The sequence below is a fragment of the Pelodiscus sinensis genome, chromosome Z (genome assembly GCF_052426305.1).
Source record: "Pelodiscus sinensis isolate ZL-2025 chromosome Z, ASM5242630v1, whole genome shotgun sequence".
Taxonomy (NCBI): domain Eukaryota; kingdom Metazoa; phylum Chordata; order Testudines; family Trionychidae; genus Pelodiscus; species Pelodiscus sinensis.
In genome coordinates, this window is record NC_143085.1 from 4,837,501 (window position 1) to 4,862,731 (window position 25,231).

Below are 25,231 nucleotides of genomic sequence, written 5' to 3' on the forward strand. Positions count from 1 at the left end.
TCTCCTTCTATCCCTGAGCTTGGTGAAATGTAAGGGTGACATTTTACCAACCACTTCCTCCCTCAGTCATCTCCACAGGCTCATCACCGCTGAGGTAAAGAAAAGGGAAAACAGACAGCTGGGTGATGCTGAGCACACAAAATAGGAGAGCTGGAAGAGTATAGTAAGGACTCGTTCAGATTTCCAGGACAGCTACGTCCAAAACAGAGACAATCCAGGGAAAACCTGGACAGGTGGCAACTCTACACTTCCAAGGAAGCGTGACTCACTCCAGCGAATGATGCCCGCTCAAAGACAGAGAGAGAGAGAGAGAGAGAGAGAGAAGAGAGTAAACATTTAGAAGGGAAGGGCTTGTGTGGGGAGGAAGGAGGAACAAGCCTCAGGGGCCATGAACCACCAACATCACATCAAGTCCTCTGAGTTCCCCAGCTCCTTTGCTAGACTGTGCAAGAATGGCACATCAGCGACTAGTCAGGTAGTCGAGTACTGTCTCGACTAGTTGCTTCCCCTCCCCCCTTGCCCCCATCCTGCTGCGGTTCTGCAGTTTCCCCCCTTATCGACTAACCGAGTAGTGGATGGAAGTTTCATCGACTACTCGATTAGCTGAGGACATGCAATTTAGTATCCCTAGTGCAAGAACCAAGGGACTGAAAAGTTAAAGCAAACCCATGACCTGCGGGAAGGGCCTTGGCTTCCAGGCCTTCCAGGCTTCCTAGTGGCCAAGTATACACCCCAGTGGAGTTGGTCTGGGCAGTGCCTGTCTGGGAGGAGATGGTACGTTGGGTCAGGAAAGGCAGTGAGTTAAAAGTGCTCTCCCTCTCAGGCAGCACAAATCCCTACACAAAGCAGCTGTTTGCACTACAGGGATAATTTGGGGAAGGAGTTGGGGCTCACTCAGCCACCAGGGAAGTGTGAAGGGACTGTGACTGGCGCAGAGCTATAGGTAGAAAGGAGGAGTATGGACTCCTCCAATCTCTCTAGCATATCTACTACTAGAAGATTTACACCCAGTGTTGCTCAGGTCCTTAATTCAATTATTATTTTTTTATTTAAATAATTGCTCTGGGGTGCAGCTGGGGAAAGGAGGCTTAGTACACAGGCTGCCCTGGGGAGAGAGGTCTACCACAGCCCCTCTCCCTCTGCAGCCGTTTGGCGCCAGGTGAGAAGTACCTCTCCATGGCTTCTGCAGCTCGTATGGGGAAAGCTGGGAGAGGGCTGCATGTCCCTCAGTTGGGCAGGTCCTGGTTCATCTGCCACTTGCACACCCCAGCCAGAGTGAGGAATGCAGCCACCTGTGCACTTTCCCCTCACTCCCTGACGAGGGGGGGAATAGCCAGCCATGTTCCTGGACAAATGGGGGCAGGAGGAAACTGCAGCCCAATTCGGAGGGGAACATGGCTGGCTGTTCACCTTTGCCACTCTGGCTGGGGAGCACCGGAGGCAGACAAACCTGGATCCGCGCCCCTTCCCTGGCTGCACAGAGGTCAGTTTTTTTTAAACTATCATTAAAATACTAAATTTCTCATTTAAAAATAAGAGTTACAATTAAATCCCATCACACACGTGCTACACCTACAGTCTAATTTAAAAAAATGCATGAATGGCTCCAGTCTGCCCAACCTAAATACCAGCTCTTGCGTCTCGAAAGTTCTGGGCTTCCAATTTCTGTTTCTCAGCTGACTAATGTAGCATGTGCAAAGACACACACAGGCTGGACAGGACTGGTTTTGTTGTGTGCTTATGGAGCGATGGCCCTGGGCCAAGCACAGCAGAGGAGTTAGTTAAGACATTGTCTTAAGACAAAGAGACAATACATAGGAAGGGACGGAGGCAGCATAGCAAGGAACAGTGGCATGGACTGGAAAGAAAAAGGAAAGACATTCAGCACACACACAGCTTCCTACATCCCCCCACGCTTCTGCCACAGAAAAACTGGCCTGACTTCTGGGCATAAAAGAAACCCCATCTGGGAATATTCTGAAGAAATTCGTTCCCTGGGTAAGAAAGTCAAGTCAATGTGTCGAGTGTAAGCAGTGTAAGAAGGTGCAGAGCCTCGCTGCAAGAATGAAACATCGTAACAGCAAGCTATAGAACAGGCCTGGGCAAAATACAGCCCGCGGGCTGCATGTGGCCTGCCGAGCCATTGGATCTGGCCCCGGGACACTGCAAGGAGCCCCAGACAAGCTCCCTGCCTGCCTTGCCCCTCCTGCACACCACTCAGAAAAGCAGCTGCCGGGCTGTTTCTCTTTCAAAACTGCAAGCCCAGGGAGGGCAGACTTCAGACGCTGCTCCCGCCCCCAGCACAATCCCATTGGCCGATTTCCTGCCAGAAACCAGCCAACAGGAGCTGACTGTTTGAATACCAGGCAGCTACGAAGCACCACACCCCCACCCCTCTGGCTCCTAGGTATTTACACACACACACGGCTCTGCAGCCTGTGCAGGGGCGGGGCAGGCAGGCTGCCTGAGAAACATGCAGGGCTGCTGGCCGGGAGTCACCCAAGTAAGTCTCCTGGCCACAGCCTGCCCCTGGCACCCCAGTCCTTCCCTTCTCCAATCCTTTGCCCCCCTATTCCACATACCCAAACCTTCTGCCCCTCTCCTGGACTCATATCCCCTCTCAGAACCAGCACCCCAATCCCCTGCCCCAGTTCACAACTCAAACTCCTGCACCCAATCCCCTGTCCTAGGTCCCAACCCAAACCCCTGCACCCCAGTCCAGTGCCCTAAATCACAGCTGCCTCCTTCACCCAAACTCCCTCCAAGATCCTACACTCTTTCCTACGCCCCAATCCCTTACCCCAAACTCCCTTCTGCACCCAGCCTCCATCCCAGACCCTGCATCTCCTCCATCAATATCATGGAAGAGTGCGGCCCTCAACTACTTTCCAAATTCTTCAAGTGGCCCCCCATCAAAAGTTATTGCCCACCCTGTTGGAGAAGTTTCAAGGACACTGCACATTTAATGTTCTGAGGACTTGCCTGTCAGAGTTAATAAAACTGGGGGAAAATATGTAAAAAGAGAGAGTTTACGGACAGACATCAGCTGGCAACTCAGGAGACCGTGGCAATAGCAAATGTGAAACATTTATGTAACATTTATGGTTTAGTTTAATACAGTATAAGTGCTGTTGTGTTTTTGTGTGTGATTTAGTTCTTACCATTCCTAATGTATGGCTGGTGCATTTGCAGCTTGACCCAGATGTGAGTATTATGTATTATTTCCTAAATTAATAAAATTGAGTTATCTAAAAAAATTACACAAAGTATACCTCTTTGATGTTGTAAAAGGCTATATGGAGCTATAATTTAACATGTTTTAATGATCAGATTTGCACCACTGTTTAAGAAACAGGTGAAGAAGTCTCAGCAGGAAACTTGATTTAAAAGTAATGATTTTTCTTGGTGATTGAAATCATGATTTAAATCAATCAAACCTGTTCAAGGCTGGTTTACAACAGACAGCTAGGTCCACCCAGCTATGCCACTTAGGGGGACACAAATCTCTACCAATGGTAACCCAGTTAAGCTGACCTAACCCGCAGTGCAGACAGCGCGGGGCTGACAGAAGAACCTCTCCCATAGCCATAGTGTCTACCCTGAAGTGCTGCAACTGTGTCGCCGTCACTTTTTAAATGTAGACTCAGCCTTTGAGCACTTAGCACAGCTCCACGCCGCCTGCCTCTCTCTCCCTATCGCCAAGATCAAATACCACGAGGTAAGGAGAGGCGGGTTTATCATGTCAAATCCCAGTAGTTTTATTCTTCATCTTCTGGATGAAGAGAAAGCTCCACTGAGATGCTAAACAGATTCAGAGGAGACCTCTGCTCCTAAGAGTGCTGTATCTCTTCCCTAGACAGGGCAAGTGAATCCGCATGTGAAGCAGCTGTCTAGTAAAACCCAAAGCCTCCACTCGGATGTAAAAACAAGCTCATTTAGCAGCAAAAAATCCTATTCATTTACAAATCCATTGCTTAGTGCCAGAGGAGCAAGAAGGCAGAGAGGCTCAGGGAAATGAACATCAGCTCCAAGCTTGCTTGAGGCTTCTGACCCTCTCCCCCATTACATACAATTAGGAAATGTTATTTTACTCTCAGCGTAACAAAGAGGCTTCCTACAAGACCACCCTTGCACATGTCTAGGAAGAGCATCCCTAGAAAGGGCGAGAACAATTGCTCTCACCTGGGGCAATGCACAGTGTTCCCGTTTTGCACCTCAGTAGGGTGTGTGGAATGGAGAAAGGTTTAAATCAGAGGAAGACAAAGGGTGCTTAGAGCAGGACTACTCAACTCCAAGGGCCACAACGATACCCACAGCGCATGCCGAGGGCCGCAACTTAAGTGTGGTTGCATGTACATGCAAATATATATGCAAATATATGCAAATAGCTTCTTTCACACTGACAGGCATGAATACAGAGATTAAGGCTGGACTACACAACACACAGGCCCCATTTAAGTCCGTTCTGCTGATATTAATAAAACACAATATTTACCCAATTTCCACCCATATGACAGCACTTTGAATGAGCAATGACAGTCTAGGAATTTAACTATGAAAATGTGTATCAACAGAAGACCATTCTATTGACTAGCTTTTTGTTTTGGCTTCACAACAGTCCAGGAATGTAAGTACTAAAACACAGATCCACCCAAACCGCACAGGAAACCCGAACTGTACCGTGGACCACAAACAAAGGGCTGCAGGCCACATGTGGGCCACGTGTTGAATAGCCCTGGCTTAGAGGGTCGTTCTCAGAGAAGTGGGAAGATTATGTGGAGCACATGGTGTTACTGCTGCAACCTGACAAACCCTCTGTGATGGACCGGGCCAGGTCTGGGTACAGCTGAGGGCGTCCACTCAGGGCAAATTGCTCAAAACCAGGGCTCCTTACAGCCCTTGACTGGAGACCCTTCCCAAAGAGGCCACAAACCAGTCACACCGAGCGCTTCAGTTGCCAACCCAGCCAGCAGGAAGCCGCCTCATGAGCAAAACTCCTCAGCCACCCCAGCTCTCTCTGTGCCCCAATCAGCCCCGGGCCTAGCACACAGGTGAGGAGTTATAGAAGCCAATCCCACCAACTCCGAATAGATCCTCCCGGTCCCAAAGAACCAGCCACAGTTCCCCAGTCAATTTACACTTTAGATCTTACCCACAAGAGCACGCTGAGCCAGTCCTTTAGAATCTAAAATCTAAAGGTTTATTAACAAAAGACAGAAAAGGTTGAGAGTGAGGTTGTTAAGGAGAATACATGACATACATCAACCACCAAGTTCTTGATGCAGGCTCTTAGCAGAGATGTTGCAAGCTGCTAGCTTAAAAGTCTCTGGTGCACATCCTATGTCAGGGTAGGTCAGAATTCCTTCCCGGCTCGCAAGGCTGCATCTGGGATCAGTAGCAAGACTGGAGACAAAATGGAGACCGCCTCACGGCACTTATATATCTCTGGTGTCTCCCAAGCCGGAGCTGGTCACATGATGCCATGATTCACAGGCTAGCAGCCATGAGATACAGGCTGGTTTGCAGGTTTCCAGACACATTCCTCAGGTGTGTACGGGCCACCCTGAGAGAGTCCTTGTCCCTGCAGCTGTGCTAATTAGCACAGTCATTCATTGGACATTCCTTCTTTACAGCAGGCAATCCAGGCCCACGGCTCTGTCTCATGCAGAGAACATTCACATACCAGCACAGAGCCCACATTCATAACTCCACATACAAACATCACACAAGTACATGGGTAGCATATATAGAATCGGTAGAACATAAGCTTTCATTTGACACCTCACATGACCCCCTTTGTACAGACTTTGGGGCAACCCCCCCCCGTAGGTTCACCTGTGATCTGTCTGCTCATCATAAAATCAAATAATGTGACACCCTTACACAGAACGACTTCCATACACTGAGCTAAACAAGGCAGAGCCACATGGTGCCAAGCAGAAGCAGTTCCCTATCCACAAGTAAGGCACAAGCGGGCCCTCTGAGCACATGTTTTGTAAGCCCATTCCTAAGACAGTAAGTCTTTTGATGCTGCCAAGGGCCAGTATTATGCTCAGGACACGGGGAGCAGAATTTCAATCATGAGTTTAAAAATCAGCAAGTTGACTTTGGCCAAGCTCTGAGCGAGTCTGGAAGCAGGAGCTGGTAGTGTGTGTTGTGAAGGAGAGAAAGCTCTGGCATCGGTACAGGTCTGCTGCTGAAGCATGTGAAGTCTCAACAGTCAGCTTGTAATCGGATGCAAATGTTGCCCCGGACCAGAGAGAATTAACCCCCGTGGAACTTTACAAAGATGCACTGTCCCATCACCACTGTTAATCAGCCTCACATCACTGGAGCGACAGGACGCTACAAGCCAATCCTTCACTGAACCTGGAAGCCCCGTTTTAGTGACAGTCATACCAGGCTCTGCACTAGCTGCTGAACACTTGGAATCTGTCATCGTCTGGATTGTGACATCACTACAGCAATCCCACACGTGTAGCCTCCCAGCTGCACCGCTGCAAGCCTCTTTTGTTTGGAGCTAACCATGACAACGCTGCAGCCGGCAGACATGGCCTTTCCTGGAGACAGCTAGAGGTGTCCGAGCTGCAAGGCTGACTGTTTGCTAGCCAGTGAGTGACAACACTAATATCAGCATTCAAAGTCCAGATTAAGTCTGCCCGACACAGCTGGTAGCAAGACAACCTGTAGAAATGCTGCCAATGGGAAGTGACAGAGCCCTTCAGCTACCAGTCAGAGGTGGGCACTGTCTACCCAGCACAGAGGTGCACAGTGTATTAGGGGCTTAGCCTGTGTTCACTCCTTACTCAAGTGCAAGTTATAGCCCAGCTTCTTGCAGTTTCTTACATCTTCCTTCCTCAGTTCAGTACATAACGGATCATTTACAGAAAGCTCTTTCTTGCACTGAAACAACTCAACCATCTAGTTACACAGGGCCTGCTCCAGAGGCCTGTGAAGTCAATAACAAAATACAGGACTATGCAGCACTTTAAAGACTAACAAGATGGTTTATTAGGTGATGAGCTTTCATGGGCCAGACCCACTTCCTCAGATCAAATTGTGGAAGAAAATTACATGAAGGATGTTACGTATTGGGTAACTGACTAATCAAATAGTCGATGAATAATATTCAATTAGTCGATAGGGCCCTTCCATCTTTGAAGTGCAACAACAGCCCTACGCGAAAGAGTACGGGCTCCACAAGGCGCTGCCGCTTTGAAATGCTGCGTGCAGCCCGACGCTGGACTCCTCGTGGCATTTCAAAGCGGCAGCGCCACACAGAACCCGGGGTCAGCGGGAGAGTCCCCAGCTGATCCTGGGCTCCATGCATCACTGACACTTTGAAATGCCACGTGCAACCTGGGGGACACCCCAACTGGTCCCGGGCTGCACGCGGCTTTTCAAAGCGACAGGCTTCAAGCGGCACTGCTGCTGTGAAGTACACTCACCTCTCCCCGCTCCCCTTGCTACCTCTAACTGCTAGCGACTAGTCAACTATCCTGTTGATTATCCGATAGGCATTTGCTTATCGGATAGTCGACTAGTCCTTCACATCCCTAGGTTAGACAGGAGTCATTTCCATGTTAAGCTTGTCCTGGCCTATGTCTTGTAGCTGTGCTCAGCGGAGTGCCTGGAGCTGGGCTCTCCTCGATTTTCCTTTGTCGTTTCTTGCTCAGGGTTGTGCAGCAGGGCAAGTATCCTTCATTTGTGGCAAGGCTAGAAACTGAGTGGAAGTTTTAAGGCAATTGGACACCTGCAATTTGGCTGTCAAGAGTAGAAAGCAAATTGGAGACAATACCTGCACAGGCAGACTGACACGCACACACAGGCACACGCAAAGCTGTGCAGCATGGAAGCCAACAGGAGGTTTATGACCGACTTCAAGGGGAGCAGGAGCAAGACCACAGTGGGTGAGTAGCATCAGCTTTACTAGTAGAACGACAAACACACATTAAGGATCTAAAATTCCGGTTAATCAGGTAACCAGTTAAATGTTATACAGTAATTCCTCATTTAACACGTGCCCGCTTCACACGGTAGCACAATTTTTTTTTTTAGGGAATGTTTTTTGAATTACACGACCGTCCCCGGAATAACACGATTTCCCCAACCAGCCCGTCACCGGCAGCTGCGCGGGGCTTCCCCCACCTCCCTGCAAAGCGGCAGAGGGTTCGCCGCTCGCCGTGCAGTTCCCTGGTGGACCCCCCCTCTCACCAGACACAGTGCGGGTCCCAGTAAAGCCATCACAGGGGCATACTCCCAACCCAATCCCCCTCTCCTCTGCTCCCTTTCCCTTCCCCAGAGCCAGACACCTCCCCTCCCTGCTGTAACCCAGTCCTCTTTCTCCCCCAACCTTATGTCTCAACAGACACCACCGCTTGAAACGTAGCCCCCACCTTTTCCATTATTTTCAATGGGAAAATTGACCCTACATAGCACGTTTTCACTTAACACGATCATTTCGTGAAACATATCGATAGTGTTAAATGAGGAATTACTGTATTTAAGCATTTAACTGCTTATATGGAGGTGGGTAGGGGCTGCTCCGGCCAGGTTGGAGTGTCCCTGTATGCAGAGTGCTGGGCCTAGTCTGCGGTAGGCAGGGGCTATTTTCACTAGGCTGGAGTGCCCCCCACTTGTGGTGGGCAGGCGTCTGCTCCAGCCTACCAATTAACCATCACTGGTAAGCACCATCCGGTAAGAGTGATGCTACCAGTTAACCATTCACATCCCTATTAAATGTATTATTATTACAAGAGACTAAAACAAGCCAGCCTGTACCCCAGCAACTGCATTAAGAACGGCGATCATTTTTATTTTCTGTCTGCTAGACAGTAACCGGTTTCAGACACTCTAGTGACATGAAGCCTAGAGGAAACGTCACGCACCGGCCCCCGGACTTTGGAGCGGCCGAGAGCTTCGTTGCTGCTGAGGATATATTCTCTAGCAGGACTCGGAGATGAACAGACCAAACAATCAGCAGCATGCTGCTCCCTACAGCCAGTTCACAGAAAACGTCACGCCTCCTCCTGACTTCAAATAAAATATTGCATTGTCAGCTGCTGGAGATTTAAAAAATGAGCAGAACATAAAACAAGTGCCACAACAGAGGTGCTTTTAGAAAAATTTAACACATAAATGCCACCATCACACAGGCGCGGGGATATTTCTTGTGTTTCACTGGAAAAGGCTGGAAATTCCTGCCAGGCAAGAGGGAATGTGTACACACACAGGACTGGGCTGAAGAAATGCAAGGGTCTGCGAGCAGGGAAGGAAGGTCTGCAGGGGGACTTGTATTTTATTCAAGAACATCAACAGGACTGATAAAGAAAACTAGCTTGTTTCCAGACCTTCAATCTCCATTCCCCATCAGGATCAGCTCCGCTACGCTGGCATTTTTCTAGTCAACGTGGCTAAATTAAAAGTGCAAGAGGCCAGTCTTGACCCTGAGCACTTACTTGCATAGGGTATGTCTATACTACAGCGCTAATTCGAACTAACTTAGTTAATTCGAACTAAGCTAATTCGAATTAGCGCATCCAGACTTAAAAACTAGTTCGAATTAGCATTTTGCTAATTCGAACTAGCATGTCCACACTGCTTTCACCCTAGTGAACAAAGGAAGCTATTAAAATCCATTAATGGATCATTGATACAGGCTAGCTCTTGTAGGCCCCTTGAGTGTTTGTTTCTTGGCTGCTGAGCTTGAAGGTGTAAAAAAGGAAGGCAGCACTTTCCTTTTTGTGTCTTGTAAAAAACAAAACAAAAACCAAGCCCCAGAATATTCCTGCAAAATCCAAAGGAGGGCAAAATTACTGTTCAGCACAGTGGGGACTTGCTGGCCAATTCTCTGTTCTAGGGTTGGGACCTTTTTCATGTCAGGGGGCCACTGACCCACAGAAAAATTATTTGGGGGCCACACACAAGGGAGAAGCAAGCCCCCCCAAAAAACCCTGACCGAGGGGTTCCCCAACTGAGGAGAAAGACCCTCCCCAGATTCCCCTCGCACACCAGAGCCTGGGGGGCCCGGACTAGTAGATTTTGTGCGCTCCAGCCCCATGAGGGAATGGCGGGGGGCTGGAGTGCCAGCCTGGACTCCCCAATGCTGCGGGGGAGCCCCAAGCCTCGGGGGCCAGTTCCAGGCAAGCTGGGAGCCACATCTTAGGTTCCCTACCCCTGCTGTATTCCCTCCACTAACAGAAAATATACCGTTCTTAACTAGTGTGATTACAGAGACCCTCTGCCAATGCTAAAATGGGATGAAGGGGCTGTTTTATTCCCTGTTACATCACCAGCATCCAGCCATGGGGAGGATGCTTCGAGGCTTACTACCATTTAAATGACAACTTCAAAGCTTGTAACTGAGTGTATCCAAACCAAAAAAGTCTGGGTATGTCTACACTACAGCGCTAATTCGAACTAACTCATCCAGACTAAAAAACTAGTCCAAATTAGCGTTTTGCTAATTCAAACTAGCATGTCCACACAGAGTGGACCCTGAACTGGGGTTAAGGATGGCCGGAAGCAGTGCCGGCAGGGCATCAGATGAGGACTTAGAGCGTGGAGCTGCTGTCTCAGGCTAGCCGAGGGCTGTGCTTAAAGGGTCCCGACCCCCACCCCGAACAGACAGTTCTCAGGGGTTCCCCACTTGCAAAGCAATCCTGGCTTGGAGTGCCCTGAGTGCCCACACTGGGCACATCACAGCACTCGGACATCAGCCCGGCTGCACTTGCCACAGGCTGCCATCCAGGGGAGGGTCAATCGGGGGGCTGCAGGAGACTTTCCACCCCGAGGAGCCCACAGAGCCAGCCCAGTCCTCCCCATTGGGGGCTCGTACCACATTCCTCCCTCACCTCCTTCCACTTACCCCTCCCTAGCCAGCTTGGTCCCGGGAAGAGGCGGAGGGCTGGGGGGCATCGGGTGGCTGGCTCGAGCCGTGCCAGGTGCAGGGTCTGCTGGCTGGGTGCTGGCAGGCTTGCACCTGGCACGGGCACCGTAGCCAGCCCGTGCCCCTTTAAGGGCTCCGGGGCCGGGAGGGGGGCAGTAGAGTTTCCCTAGTGTTGGCCAGAGTGGCCGCCAGGGAAAGCTGGGGAGGGCTAGCCTCCCACTAGTTCGAATTAAGGGGCTACACACCCCTTAATTCGAACTAGTAAGTTCGAACTAGGCTTAGTCCTCGTGAAATGAGGTTTACCTAGTTCGAACTAAGCGCTCCGCTAGTTCGAATTAAGTTCAAACTAGCAGAGCGCTCGTGTAGCGCCTATTAAAGTTAATTCGAACTAACGTCTGTTAGTTCGAATTAACTTTGTAGTGTAGACATACCCATATAGACTAACAAATACATGAGCAATTAGAAAATTAATTGTGACTAATCACACTGTTAAACAATAGAATACAATTTTATTTACATATTTTTGGATGTTTTTGACATTACAAAAGTGTACAGTGCTCATTTTCATGTATTTGTATCATATATATAGTAGCCCAGTGTCTGTGAGTCTGTAACGCTGAAATGCTGGCTGTTCCCTCTGGGTGGCCTGTGCTGCATGGGGAGTGCGGGGCCCAGATGGCCGCTTGCTCGTCCGTGGCAGCCCAGCTGAGCGGCACAGAAGTCAGCCGAGTGCCATGGCAGAAGGGGAAGGAGGGCGGGGTGGTGACTTACATGGCCAGGGGGTGGGGCCTGGCCATGTACATCACTGCCCCGCCCCCCTTCACCTCCCGCTGTGGTGTTTGGCTGACTTCTGCGCCGCTCAGCCAGGCCGCCATGGGGGAGCCCAAATGGATGCTTGCTCCCCCACGGTGGCCCGGCTAAGCAGCACAGAAGTCAGCTGAGCACCATGGCGGGAGGCGAAGTGGGGCAGGGCCGTGACCATTTGGGCCATTTGGGCTCTGCGGTCCCCCAAGTGAGGAGAAGAGAAAGAGAGAGACAGAGAGAGGCAAAGGTGAAGGAGAGCTGAGAGAGAGGGTGGGGGGAGGCAGGAAGAGGAGGAGGAGGAGGAGGAGAGAGACGGAGCGAGAGACTGGAGGCTCAGGAGAGAAGACCAACGTGGAGGAGAGATCTGAAAATCCCGTCTTATGACGGGCTAATTGTCTAGTTAAAAATATTTGCATTCCAAAAATAAAAAAGCATTTTTTGAATTCACCTCATACAAGTACTGTAGTGCAATCTCTTTATTGTGAAAGCCGAAATTACAAATGTAGAATTATGTACAAAAATAACTGCATTCAAAAATAAAACAATGTAAAACTTTGGCACCTACAAGTACACTCAGTCCTATTTCTTTTTCAGCTAATCCCTCAGTCAAATGACTTTGGTTATAATACTGCCCACTTCTTGTTCAGAAAATCACCTGAAAGTGTCAACTGATGTTCATGTGGCACTGTTGCAGCTGGTGTTGCAAGATATTTAGGCACTGTTGCCTCAGACCAGCCTCTATCCACGGGGAGCTAGGACCCCCGTGGACAGGGGCTGGTGCCACCCTGCACTGCTGCTCTCTATCAGTTGGGGCAGGAGTGGCCAGTAGGCAGGTCCACAGCAGCAGTGTGAGTCACACGCACGGTCTGGGCTCTGGAATGCCTCCCCTAAGTAGGAGCTGCACTCCCTGGCCTTGGCATAGACCTGCCTGAGCTCTTTCACCTTCATCCGCACCTGCTACTGGGTTCGGACGTGTCCCCACTACCCCAGCCATCCGGCCATAAATGTCAGCATTCCTGCATCTGGTGCGGAGATCCTGGAGGTTTGCCTCCTCTCCCCAGACCTCAATGAAACCCAGGGTCTCCACACCAGATCAGTATGGTGCCTGCCTCTCCCACCTTTGGGCAGGGACTTGGGAGCTGCCTGCAGTCATTGGGGGGCTCAGATGCAGTGTTGTGGTCTGCAGAATTGGGTGCTGCTGTGTGGCACCGTGTGAGCTGGGCCTGTGCCACACACTGTTTCCCCTGTGGCTGCAACTTTAAAGGCTTCAGGGGAAGGGGAACTATACCGCAGAGTTGTTGACTCGAGTCCCACGACTTGAACTCGAGTCGGACTTAAGTCGCCGAGGTGACTCGACTTGAGACTCGACTCGGGTTCATTGTTTGTGACTTGAGATTCACTAATTTTGTTAAATCGACTTGGTGAAAAAATTCTCCAAAAATGCCGCTGTTGTTAGTAACAAACCACCCACAGTGGTGATCGCGGCCCCGCCTCCCAGCTGGACTACTAGTAGTTAGACAGTATGATTTATGTTAATAAATGAAAACAGGTAGTGGTTATTGTTATTTATCGATATTAATAGCTTGTACAAAAGTGACCTGACATTTTTTTAAATTAAGAGACTCGACTTGGGACTTGACTCGAAAGTGACTTTAGGGACTCAACACTCGACTTGAGACTTGAACTGCAGTGACTTGAGACTCGACTTAGACTTGACAATGACGACTTGAAGACAACACTGCTATACAGTCCTCATGAGTGTGGACAGAGCGTCCAGCAGGGCACCTCTGCGAAGCCCTGGGGGGGCCTCTTATTCCAAAATAATCACAGTTACGCTGTCTACACACGCCCTAATCCAAAATAACTATTATTAATGAGGGTTATGGATTTCAAAATAAGATACCCGTTATTTCAAAATTATTTCAAAATAACGTTGCTGTGTAGATGTGCCCTAAGATTCCACATGGTTACACGACGATGCAATTACACGATATATCTAACATCCCTAGCATCCATACTGATGATGGGCTCTGCTCAACAACCAAAGCAGTGAGGACTGACGCATGTTCGTTTCATCATCTGAGTTTGATGCCACCAGCTGAAGGTTGGTTTTCTTATCTGGTTGTTTGGGTTTTGTAGTTTCTACATGCTTTTTAAAGCATGCTTCAACCTTGTCTCCCTCAAATTTTGGAAGGCACTTCTGATTCTTAAACACTGGGTCCAGTGCTATGCTTGCCTTTAGAAATCTTACATTGGTACCTCTTCTGTTTTCTAAAATCTGCAGCAAAAGCATTCTTAACACGAACATGTGTTAAATCATCATTCAGGACTGCCATTGACATGAAATATACAGCAGAATGTGAACGAAACAGACGGAGATATACAATTCTCCTCCAAGGAGTTCAGTCACAAACTTAATTAACGCATTATTTTTAAAATGAGCGTCATCAGTATGGAAGCATGTCCTCTGGAATGATGGCCAAAGCACGAAAGGACATATGAATGTTTAGCATATTTGGCATGTAAATACCTTTCAATGCTGGCTACAAAAGCCCTACGTGAATGCCTGTTCTCACTTTCTAGTGATGCTGTAAATAAGAGATGGGCAGCATTATCTTCTGCAAATGGAACCAAATTTGATTGGCTGAAGAAGAAGTAGGACTGAGTGGACTTGTAGACTCTGAAGTTGTGCAGTTATATAACACAAACACTCTACTTGCAAGAAGCAGCCATGTAGGACATGGGTGAGGACTGGAGAGCAGCCCAAGAAAGATAGCTAGGCAGTGTCAGAGGCGAGGGATGGGTCTTCAGCACACAGCCTTCACTGAGAGGAGGAAACAAACTACACTGTCCTGCTGCACTGTTGCTTATGAGTCTTCCCCTTTTCCAGGCACTGAAGTACAAGCCCCCAATAGGTACGGCAAGTTGTAAGAGTCCACATAAATAATTTACAACAGGGCACCCACAAAGTAAAGCTGTCTGTGCGTGAACAGTACCACTAAAAGTGCAGTTGTAGAAAGTGCCTCATGTCAGTAGTTTGAGAAAGTATCCCCTGCACAAAGGCCAGGTAGAAAAAAAGCCCGTGGTCTCATTTTCAAATAGGCTGGGCTCCCATATCCCCCAAGAGCTGTGAGCACTCAGCATCACAAGTGGAGAGGTGGCATGCTGGTCTAGGACCAGCTAAGCAGGAGAATTGCTACTGGCAGGCCATCTGACTGTGCAGCTGTGTGTGTTTTCCACGTGGCTGGCTCTCCCAAGAGCAGTTCAGAAGTTGGAATGCAGAATGGTCAGGGCAAGGGAGAAAAAGCGTGACAGGGAATTACCTGTGAACACACACACAGAGCTGTTTCCCCTGCTGCAGGCCCCCACACAAGCCTCTCTGTTACAGTCCAGTGAGGATTCCTAGCAATGGAGGAACACGTTACAGGACTGGCCACGAGAGAAGCAACTTCTCAAGTGATTTTTGAGATGTCTGGAAGATTCCACACTCCCCCCTCCCCTCCCCCCCCCCCCCACTCCGCTTCCTTCTCCCTTTAAGCCACTGCTGATTTATTAGGCAACTCCCTGGTACCAGGTGCTTCAAAAATGTCAAGATCGACTAACCTTGTTGTGTGATGATGAGAGAGAATCCATTTAATTTCACACCACCCCCTGTTAGCACAGTGCAAAGCACTTAAATGCGGATTAAGTGTCAACCCCTTTGCTTGACATATATTTTTATTATTAGGCTCATTTTATGAGTGGGTAAACTGAGGCAGGCAGCAGTTAAGTGACTTATCCAAAGTCACTCAGCAAGCAGGACTCCCCCATGATCTAACCACTAAACATCACTGACTTCCAGACCAGACATTTGAAACATAACAGGGTCAAGAAAAATCTCTCTGATTTGTTTTAAAAATAGCTTCGTCCTGCCCATCCACTGGCCTCCCACTCTGGTGAGTCCTTCCTGGGCGTGCGTACACACGCAGATGCCACAAGGACAGAGTTGGATCTGACACCGACACGTAAGGCCTGTTTCTAATTTCACGCCTAAGGAAATCAATTACTGACCCCTGTAATGGCCTGCTTGAGAAACCAGGGCTGGGATCTACCAGAAGCAACGTTTTTCTCCAGAGCAAGTGGATTTAATAAGGAAAAGAGATGGGTGCAGTGAGAGCCTTTTCCAGGCAAACTGCCATGACAGCAGCCACCAGCCTAAGCTGTCGGAGGAGCTGCTGAGAAAGAGATCAAGGCAGACTACCCAGCAGGCAGCAACCGGACACCATCTCTCATTGTTTCAGTCACCAATCAGCTTCTCCTCCTGACACTAAGCCTGGTGCCCAATGAGGGGTCTTGAAAAAGCTCGTAAGCTGCTAGGGCAACGAACAGATCAAACGACTGTGACAGGTGCATAATCCTCCTCCTCGCCATTGTCATGGCTACCTCTTGGTTGCTCAGCACCGGACAACATTCAATCCTCAGGTTTTCTTGACAGAGAAAAGCAATTCCAAATACATGGGTGGCTGAGAGGAGAAGCTTTCCGAGAGCACCTGCAAGCTACCAAAAAGAGAAAACCCCAAAATGGCAGCCCTGCCGCGTGAATGCACCAACAGCACAGCCAGAGACCATACACAAGAGCCTGGATCTGTAATACAAGGCAAAGCAGCATCAAACTGAGCTCACCTCATACAGGACTATGTTGCAAATACATTGGTGTCCCCGGCATCCTGATTACACAGCCCTGGAAAGGACTGATATGACCCCAGTGCCGTGGGCCAGCAAACTCTGCAAGATGTGGAAACAATCTGACTTTCCTTTTGTTGAACCTCTCTAGTCCAGAACTCTCTGGTCCAGAAACATCCGTGGTCCAGCCTGATTTGAGTTAGCCGGAAGTCCACCTTTCATGGATGTGGCCATGTTCCTGTGGTCCCGTAAAGTTTGCCTACAGCCACTAGTCTTGGCTCTGTGTGTTCTGTACTGCTATTTAGCCTAATTTACCCTTCAATGTCCTCTGAGAGCACAGCAAGCCGAAGGAGTGTTGGTCATGCTGCTAGACAATATCGACCTCCCGTGGTCCGGCAAATTCTCTCGCTTGGAATTGGTCAGGTGCCGGACTAGAGAGGTTCAACTTGTACACATGGCTTTTGAGATGAATGCCCATTTAAAAAAAGGAAAATGGTGAAAGAAAGGTGCTCTTGAAATGATCATCCAGGCACAAAGACACTTCTATATCCCATGAAGTGCCATGGACATGCATACGCCTAATCCTCTTGCTGAATAATATGCTACGCACCAAGAATCATCGTCATATGCCGGCAATTAGCACAGCTGTGGCTTGCTGGCAGCTCTGAAGGCCAGCCGCCTTGTATCTTTGTTCCCATTATAGAACATTTGTTTACTTCTTGTAATCACCCCCTCTTTCATACAGCAGTTGAATGCACTTTGAAGTATTTCACTAGGATGCCCTCTTTTAAACAGGACAAATTTAAAATCAGAGGCAAACACACTCAGCCAGAGGAAATATAAAGGGACTCTTGTTCAAAGAAGCTATATTTAGGCCTTGCTTTACTAGGACTTTTGGAAGACATGCTGGCTTGATGCTTGGTCAAACCTTAAAAGCTTCTAGCTATGTGAAGCAGCCCTGAAACAGCAGTTCTGACACTCGGCTGCACAGAGTCAATAATCTCAGCAGCAAAAGGGCCTTTGTTCCCTGCACAGTCTCTGTGGACAGTGCCTGGGATTAATAACGCACTGCCACTTGCAGCAGCATTTTTAACAGCAATAGCTACGCTGTCTTGCAAAAGAGGCTAATGTCATCCGGAGGTGTGCTGACAGGCACATCATACGCAAGACACAGGAGGCAACAGTTCTGCTCTACTTGGCACTGGTAAGGGCTCGGCAGGAACAGCGTGTCTGGTCCTGGCCACTGCACGTTAGGGAAGATGGGGACAAACTGGAGGATCCAGTTGAGCACTACAAAACAGCGATACAAGTTAGAAAACTTGACCTATGAGGAAAGGTTGAAACAACCAGGCATGATTAGTCTTGAGAAAAGCCAACTGAGGGAGAATCTACTCAACAGTTTCCAAGTATATAAAGAGACGGACGATCCATTGCTCTCAGGGTCCACTAAAGGTAGGACGATAAGAAACATTTACTCTTCAGCAAGGAAGATTCAGATTATACATTAGGAAAAACCTCCAACTACAAGGAAAGGTAAGCCCTCAAATAAGCTTCTGAGGGAGGCTGAAAAATTCCTCTCACTGGAGATTGTCCAACCTGTTTTAACAAAACACTCGTCAGGGAGGGTGCAGGCATACTCAGTCACGCTTTGAAGATGGACTTCCAGAGACCCTGTCCACAGCCTTATATTTTTATGCTGAGAACCAGAAGACTGGCAAAAGGGGCACCGCTCATGTGAGGTATGAGAACCCAGCGACCTTGGTCAAGCCTTCTCTGGGCTAGGCACCGTGTGCACATATAACAAAAGTCGAGCATTAGGTTTAATCTGAACAAAAGAAAACTAAGAGCTTTGACTTCAGATACTTCCTACTTTGGACAGACCCATTAATGTGCACAGTGCTTTTACATCGACTACTTTATTACAATTCATACAAAAGCACCCATCCAGCACTCTGGGCAGACATTCAGGTATGAAAGCCACACACAACATTTGGAACTCATGGACAAAACGAAAAAAAGTTAAATTAAAACCTTCCCAAATTCTCTTCCCCCCTCCCCAGCAAAGCCTCTCTCTCACTTCAGCCCTCCTGCTCCCCCCACCCCCGAAAAAACAACCAAACAAAACCCAACCCCTTAGAAAAGCAAACACATGCTGCTGCAATGTGCCCTGGGAAGGTGAACACAGTTTGGCTCTAGAAATAGAAATAAGAAAGGGTGAGAGTGGGGGGTTGTTTCCAAAAAATGCATACTTGACTCAGGAGCTTAAATCTCCATGTCACTTGGGTACATTTCTCAAAAGCCCTGTCTGAAGAGAGTTGCACTCTATCTGCAGACACTGGGTATAAAATGTCTTAAAGACACAACAAATTAAAACATCACTTGGTAAGAGAGAGAGAGGGGGAATAGATGGTAAACAGGGAGAAAGGTTCTCAGAGGGTATGTCTACACTACAGAGTTAGTTCGAACTAACAGACGTTAGTTCGAATTAACTTTGATAGGCGCTACACTAGCGCTCTGCTAGTTCGAACTTAATTCGAACTAGCGGAGAGCTTAGTTCGAACTAGGTAAACCTCATTCTACGAGGACTAAGCCTAGTTTGAACTTACTAGTTCGAATTAAGGGGTGTGTAGCCCCTTAATTCGAACTAGTGGGAGGCTAGCCCTCCCCAGCTTTCCCTGGTGGCCACTCTGGCCAAGACCAAGGAAACTCTATTTCCCCCCCTCCCAGCCCCGGACCCCTTAAAGGGACACGGGCTGGCTACGATGCCCGTGCCAGATGCAAGCCTGCCAGCACCCAGCCAGCAGACCCTACACCTGGCACGGCTCGAGCCAGCCACCCGATGCCACCCAGCCCTCCCCCTCTTCCCGGGACCAGGCTGGCGGCTCCCGGGAGCTTGCCCAGGACCGCAAGAGTCGGGCACCCACCTGGTCCAGTGCAGACATCGTGGACCTCGTCCATGACCTCCACACTAGGCACAGGAAAGCGGCCGTCTAGGGCAGGAGAGCTGCCAGCCTGGCCACCCAGGAGCAGGTTTGCATGAAAATCAAGGTGGTCCACTGAGACCCCCGACCCTGAGCCCTGAGCTTAGAATGGCCGTCCTGGGTCAGACCAAAGGTCCATCTAGCCCAGTAGCCTGTCTGCCAACAGCGGTCAACCCTAGGGACCCTGGAGGGGATGGACCGAAGACAGTGACCAAGCCATTTGTCTCATGCCATCCATCTCCAGCCTTCCACAAACTTCGGGCAGGGACACCACTCCTACCCCCTGGCTAATACCACTCCATGGACCCAACCTCCATGAATTGATCTCACTTCTCTTTAAACTCTGTTCCAGTTCTAGCCTTCACAGCCTCCTGCAGCAAGGAGTTCCACAGGTTGACTATTCGCTTTGTGAAGAACAACTTTCTGTTATTAGTTTGAAGCCTGCTACCCATTCCTTTCCTTTGGTGTCCTCTAGTCCTTCTTTATGGGAACTAATGAAGAACTTTTCTGTATGCACCCTCTCCACCCCACTCATGCTTTTATAGACCTCTATCATATCCCCCCTCCATCTCCTCTTTTCTAAACTGAAAAGTCCCAGTCTCTTTAGCCTCTCTTCATATGAGACCTGTTCCAAACCCCTCATCATTGTAGTTGCCCTCCCCCTCCCACCCTCTCTCTTCCCCTCTCCCACCTCCTTTTCCCAGTCTCCCCCAGTTTTGTTCAATAATGAGAGATTCTATTTTTGAACACAATTGTCCTTTATTTTGTACATCAGGAAGGGGAGTTAGGGAGGGGTAAGTGGAAGGGGGAGAGGGAGAAATGGGGTACGAGCCCCCGATGGGGAGGACTGGGCTGGCTCTGCGGGCTTCTGGGGGTGGAACCTCTCCTGCAGACCCCCAATTGCCCCCTCTCCCCAGATGGCAGCCTGCGGCAAGTGCAGCCGGACTGATGGCCGAGTGCTGTGATGTGCCCAGTGTGGGTACTCCAGGCAATCCAAGCTAGGACTGCTTTGCAAGCGGGGAACCCCTGAGAACTGTCTGTCTGGGGTGGGGGTCGGGTCCCTTTAAGCATAGCCCTCAGCTAGCCTGAGACAGCAGCTCCACGCTCTAAGTCCTCCTCTGATGCCCTGCCGGCACTGCTTCCGGCCATGCTTAACCCCGGTTCAGGGTCCACTCTGTGTGGACATGCTAGTTTGAATTAGCAAAAAGCTAATTTGGACTAGTTTTTTAGTCTGGATGAGTTAGTTCGAATTAGCGCTGTAGTGTAGACATACCCAGACTTTTTTGGTTTGGATACACTCAGTTACAAGCTTTGAAGTTGTCATTTAAATGGTAGTAAGCCTCGAAGCATCCTCCCCATGGCTGGATGCTGGTGATGTAACAGGGAATAAAACAGCCCCTTCATCCCATTTTAGCATTGGCAGAGGGTCTCTGTAATCACACTAGTTAAGAACGGTATATTTTCTGTTAGTGGAGGGAATACAGCAGGGGTAGGGAACCTAAGATGTGGCTCCCAGCTTGCCTGGAACTGGCCCCCGAGGCTTGGGGCTCCCCCGCAGCATTGGGGAGTCCAGGCTGGCACTCCAGCCCCCCGCCATTCCCTCATGGGGCTGGAGCGCACAAAATCTACTAGTCCGGGCCCCCCAGGCTCTGGTGTGCGAGGGGAATCTGGGGAGGGTCTTTCTCCTCAGTTGGGGAACCCCTCGGTCAGGGTTTTTTGGGGGGGCTTGCTTCTCCCTTGTGTGTGGCCCCCAAATAATTTTTCTGTGGGTCAGTGGCCCCCTGACATGAAAAAGGTCCCAACCCTAGAACAGAGAATTGGCCCCACTGTGCTGAACAGTAATTTTGCCCTCCTTTGGATTTTGCAGGAATATTCTGGGGCTTGGTTTTTGTTTTGTTTTTTACAAGACACAAAAAGGAAAGTGCTGCCTTCCTTTTTTACACCTTCAAGCTCAGCAGCCAAGAAACAAACACTCAAGGGGCCTACAAGAGCTAGCCTGTATCAATGATCCATTAATGGATTTTAATAGCTTCCTTTGTTCACTAGGGTGAAAGCAGAATTCTCCGTGCAAGGTGCGAGCCACCTGAGTGGAGTTAAGGTGACTTTCTGTCTGTCATACCTCAAGGCAGGGCAACCCCCAAAACTTGCTAGTGTCTGGTGCAGCTTTCTTAGGACATGCCCTTCAGCATGAATCAGAAACATACTGCTCCACAGAGGTGAACTAAAGTGTCCCAGCCATGCGACCAGCATCTGATCCATTGCTAAGCTTGGGCTGGAGAGGCAGGACAAACGTGTGTCACCCGGTGATTCATTTCGGAAGGAAGCATCGGTTGCAACTTTCAGGAGAGCTGGTCTCCAAGTTACGCCACACACTGGTAAATGTCTCAGGGTCCCATTCCCGGCTGATTTGCTTCACCTATTGCTCCCTGCATCAGATACAGGTAAGCCCAGTGCTTTTTTTGGTAAGATTTTCAGACTTTCAGAAAGCCTTTGACAAGGTCCCTCACCAAAGGCTCTTGTGTAAATTACATGCCATGGGATAAGAGGGAAGGTCCTTTCTTGGATTGAGAACTGGTTAAAAGACAGGAAACAAAGGGTAGGAATAAATGGTAAATTTTCAGATTGGAGAGGGGTAACTAGTGGTGTACCCTAAGGGTCAGTCCTGGGACCAATCCTATTTAACTTATTAATAAATGATCTGCAGAAAGGGGTAAGCAGTGAGGTGGTAAAGTTTGCAGATAATACAAAACTGCTTAGGATAGTCAAGACAGAAGCAGACTGTGAGGGACTCCAAGAAGACCTCACCAAACTGAGTGACTGGGCAACAAAATGGCAAATGAAATGTAATGTGGATAAGTGTAAAGTAATGCACATCGGGAAAAATAACCCCAACTATACGTACAGTATGATGGGGGCTAATTTGGCTACAACAAATCAGGAAAGAGATCTTGGAGTTATCGTGGACAGTTCTCTGAAAACTTCCACACAGTGTGCAGTGGCGGTCAAAAAGGCAAATAGGATGCTAGGAATTATTAGGAAAGGGATAGAAAATAAGACCCAGAATATCTTACTGCCCCTGTATAAAACTATGGTACGCCCACATCTTGAATACTGTGTACAGATGTGGTCTCCTCACCTCAAAAAAGATATTTTGGCCTTGGAAAGGGTTCAGAAAAGGGCAACTAAAATGATTAGGGGTTTGAAACGGGTCCCATATGAGGAGAGGTTAAAGCAACTGGGACTTTTCAGTTTAGAAAAGAGGAGACTGAGGAGGGATATGATAGAGGTCTATAAAATCATGAGTGGTGTGGAGAGGGCCGATAAAGAAAAGTTATTTATTAGTTCCTTAAATAGAAGAACTAGAGGACACTAAACGAAATTAATGGGGAGCAGGTTTAAAACTAATAAAAGAAAATTCTTCTTCACACAGCGTGTTGTCAACCTGTGGAACTCCTTGCCAGAGGAGGCTGTGAAGGCTAGGACTATAATAGAGTTTAAAGAGAAGCTAGATAATTTCATGGAGGTTAGGTCCATAAAAGGCTATTAGCCAGGGGATAAAATGGTGTCCTTGGCCTCTGTTTGGCAGAAGCTGGAGAGGGATGGCAGGAGACAAATCGCTTGATCATTGTCTTCGGTCCTTCCTCTCTGGGGCTCCTAGTGCTGGCATCTGTCGGCAAACAGGCTACTGGGCTAGATGGACCTTTGGTCTGACCCAGTACGGCTGCTCTTATGTATGTTCTAAAAAAGGTGCCGGCACTCCAGGCTCAAATTTGCTGAGCAAAAAATGTGCTGGGGGCCGAAAAGCAACTGCGACCCATTTATGAGCCAAAACTTCACACTGGGAGCCGAAATGCAATCGCGGCTCCTTTACAAGCTGAAACATCACACTGGGAACTGAAATGCGATCATGGCCCCTTTACGAGCTGAAATGCTGCACTGGGGGCCAGGAAAAAAAAAAACACCTTGCATCCTGGGCAGGCCTCTGGCAGGAGACGAGCCACCCCAAGAAAACAGGTGCTGGTACAGACAGGGGAAATGGCATTCCTTTTCTGAGAGCTGGGAAAATAGGTGACAGTACGCCGTTCCAGGCAGTATTGTCACAAAAAGGCACTGGGCAAGCCGGCAGTCCTTAAAGCAATGCCCTTCCTTCAAAGTTTCCCCACGGGGCTTTATCCTGCAAGGTACACTTACACACAGATCACACACTGCTGCTCAGCCGGATAGAGGAGAGACAAGATCCCAGGAGCACAGGCTGTGGGACTGGAACAGGGCTTCGCAGGAGCCGAAGTGCTTGCATAAGGGACATTCGGGAGGTAACCGCAAAGTGCTCTTGTCACTGTCGTTTCTTGGTTACCTGGGTTGGAGCCCTACATAGGAGCCTGCAACCATGGCAGTTCCCTCCTCAGGGGAAGATAAGTCTGGGCGGGTCTCTAGAGAACAGCAGCCCCATTACTCCTTCTCCGCACAGCTTCTGGGAAGCAGATGTCTCTGTGGGATGTGGCCAGGTGCCGAGGGGGGGAAAGCAATATTTAGCAACAGCCAGGGCTGCAGTCCAGCAGCCGCATGGTGCACGGACTTCTCCAAAGGGATTACTGACTCACAGCTACTCTCAGAGGGGGGCTCTTTATGTCAAGATGGTACCTTCCCAGGAGAAAGCTGGGTAACCGAGGCATAACGCCCCAAGATGCACTATTCAAGAACTATCCCCTGTTGAGGATCCAGGGAAAACTGTCCGTACAGCGGGGAGAAGCGGAGGGGAGAAGGGGTGTCTTGCTAACAGAGTAGTAACACTGCAAATACCAGCTGTGCGCTCAATAGCTCCTCGCCCAATAGGGCCCATTTATGAGGGAGATTATCCTTTTCTCCTGCCCTTTGTGGAGGCATGTGGGACAGGGGGATTGTACGGTCTCGTGGCACGCGCTGTACATGGCCACGTGCCTCTGCACTTCCAGGATCAGTGTGCCCTTCCACCCGGTTTAATGAGATTGTTACTTACAAGTGCCGTTTTCCAGGAGATGGCCCGGAGTGTGGGAATGGAGGCCCCGCGCCCCGTTTCCATGTCCACTGACCCTGGCGCGCCGCAGGCATTTCAAGAGCAAGGGCTGGGGCAGGGATCGCAACTCCGCGGCCCCCCCTCTGAAATTTGTGAGCCTCAAAAGAGGCAGTTTCCTCTACTGCTACAGATTCCCATCCAGTCCCAGACTCCCCTTCAAGAACATAAACAATCCTGAGTTAATGGCCTTCTCTCCATGGAACAAATAGGAACATTCCCACCTTGGGGTTCTCCCGAGAGCGGGGCAGCCTCGCCTCCCCCTGCTGCTTCCTCCTGCCTGCTAGGTGAAGTAGCGGGGTCTGGCCGCAGACGACCTCCAGCTGCTTCTTAGCCCTGTCGCACTTGGTCCCTGAATCCCTCCAACAAGCTCAGGCCAGGGAAGCGTTTCTGAGTCGCAATATTTTCACCCCAGCGTGCAGAGCCTGCAAGATCCAGCAGGATTCTCTACCCCATCCCCGCACCCTAAAGCGGGCGGAGGGGAAAGGGCACAGCCAAGGTAGGGCAGCGTGGCAGATGGTGCATGTTGCACTTTTATCAGAAGTAGCCCCGCCCAGAGAGCAATTACTAAAGCTGTTTTCCTCCCGGGAAGCCCACTAAAAAGCCTCTCCTCCTCCTGAGCTCCAGCCACATGATACGCAGACAGAGCACGGCACACAGCCCTCCACATCTGCAGGCCTGTGAACAAAAGGAAGCCGGGATCGTGATGCTGGCCAGAGAGCTGCAGGCACCGTGCGCTCAGCTCAGCCAGTTATGTGGTGTAATTATGTGGCCTCAAAATACCGGATTCCCATTTCCATCATGCCAATGGCCAAAGCGAGGGGCCCAGAGGCTGTGGGTAAGATA

The 25,231-nt window shown here is 49.4% G+C and overlaps 1 protein-coding gene and 1 long non-coding RNA gene across 2 annotated transcripts in view; one reads left to right on the forward strand and one right to left on the reverse strand.

Moving 5' to 3' along the window:
- The window catches only part of BCR (BCR activator of RhoGEF and GTPase), a 158,670-nt gene that overhangs the window by 79,889 nt on the left and 53,550 nt on the right, over positions 1–25,231 (reverse strand). The gene's annotated exons all lie outside the window — the stretch shown is intronic.
- LOC112546180 (uncharacterized) lies at positions 6,473–9,058 on the forward strand. Its single transcript, XR_003089824.3, has 3 exons — positions 6,473–6,611; positions 7,677–7,910; positions 8,832–9,058. It is a non-coding gene; the product is annotated as an uncharacterized LOC112546180 (long non-coding RNA).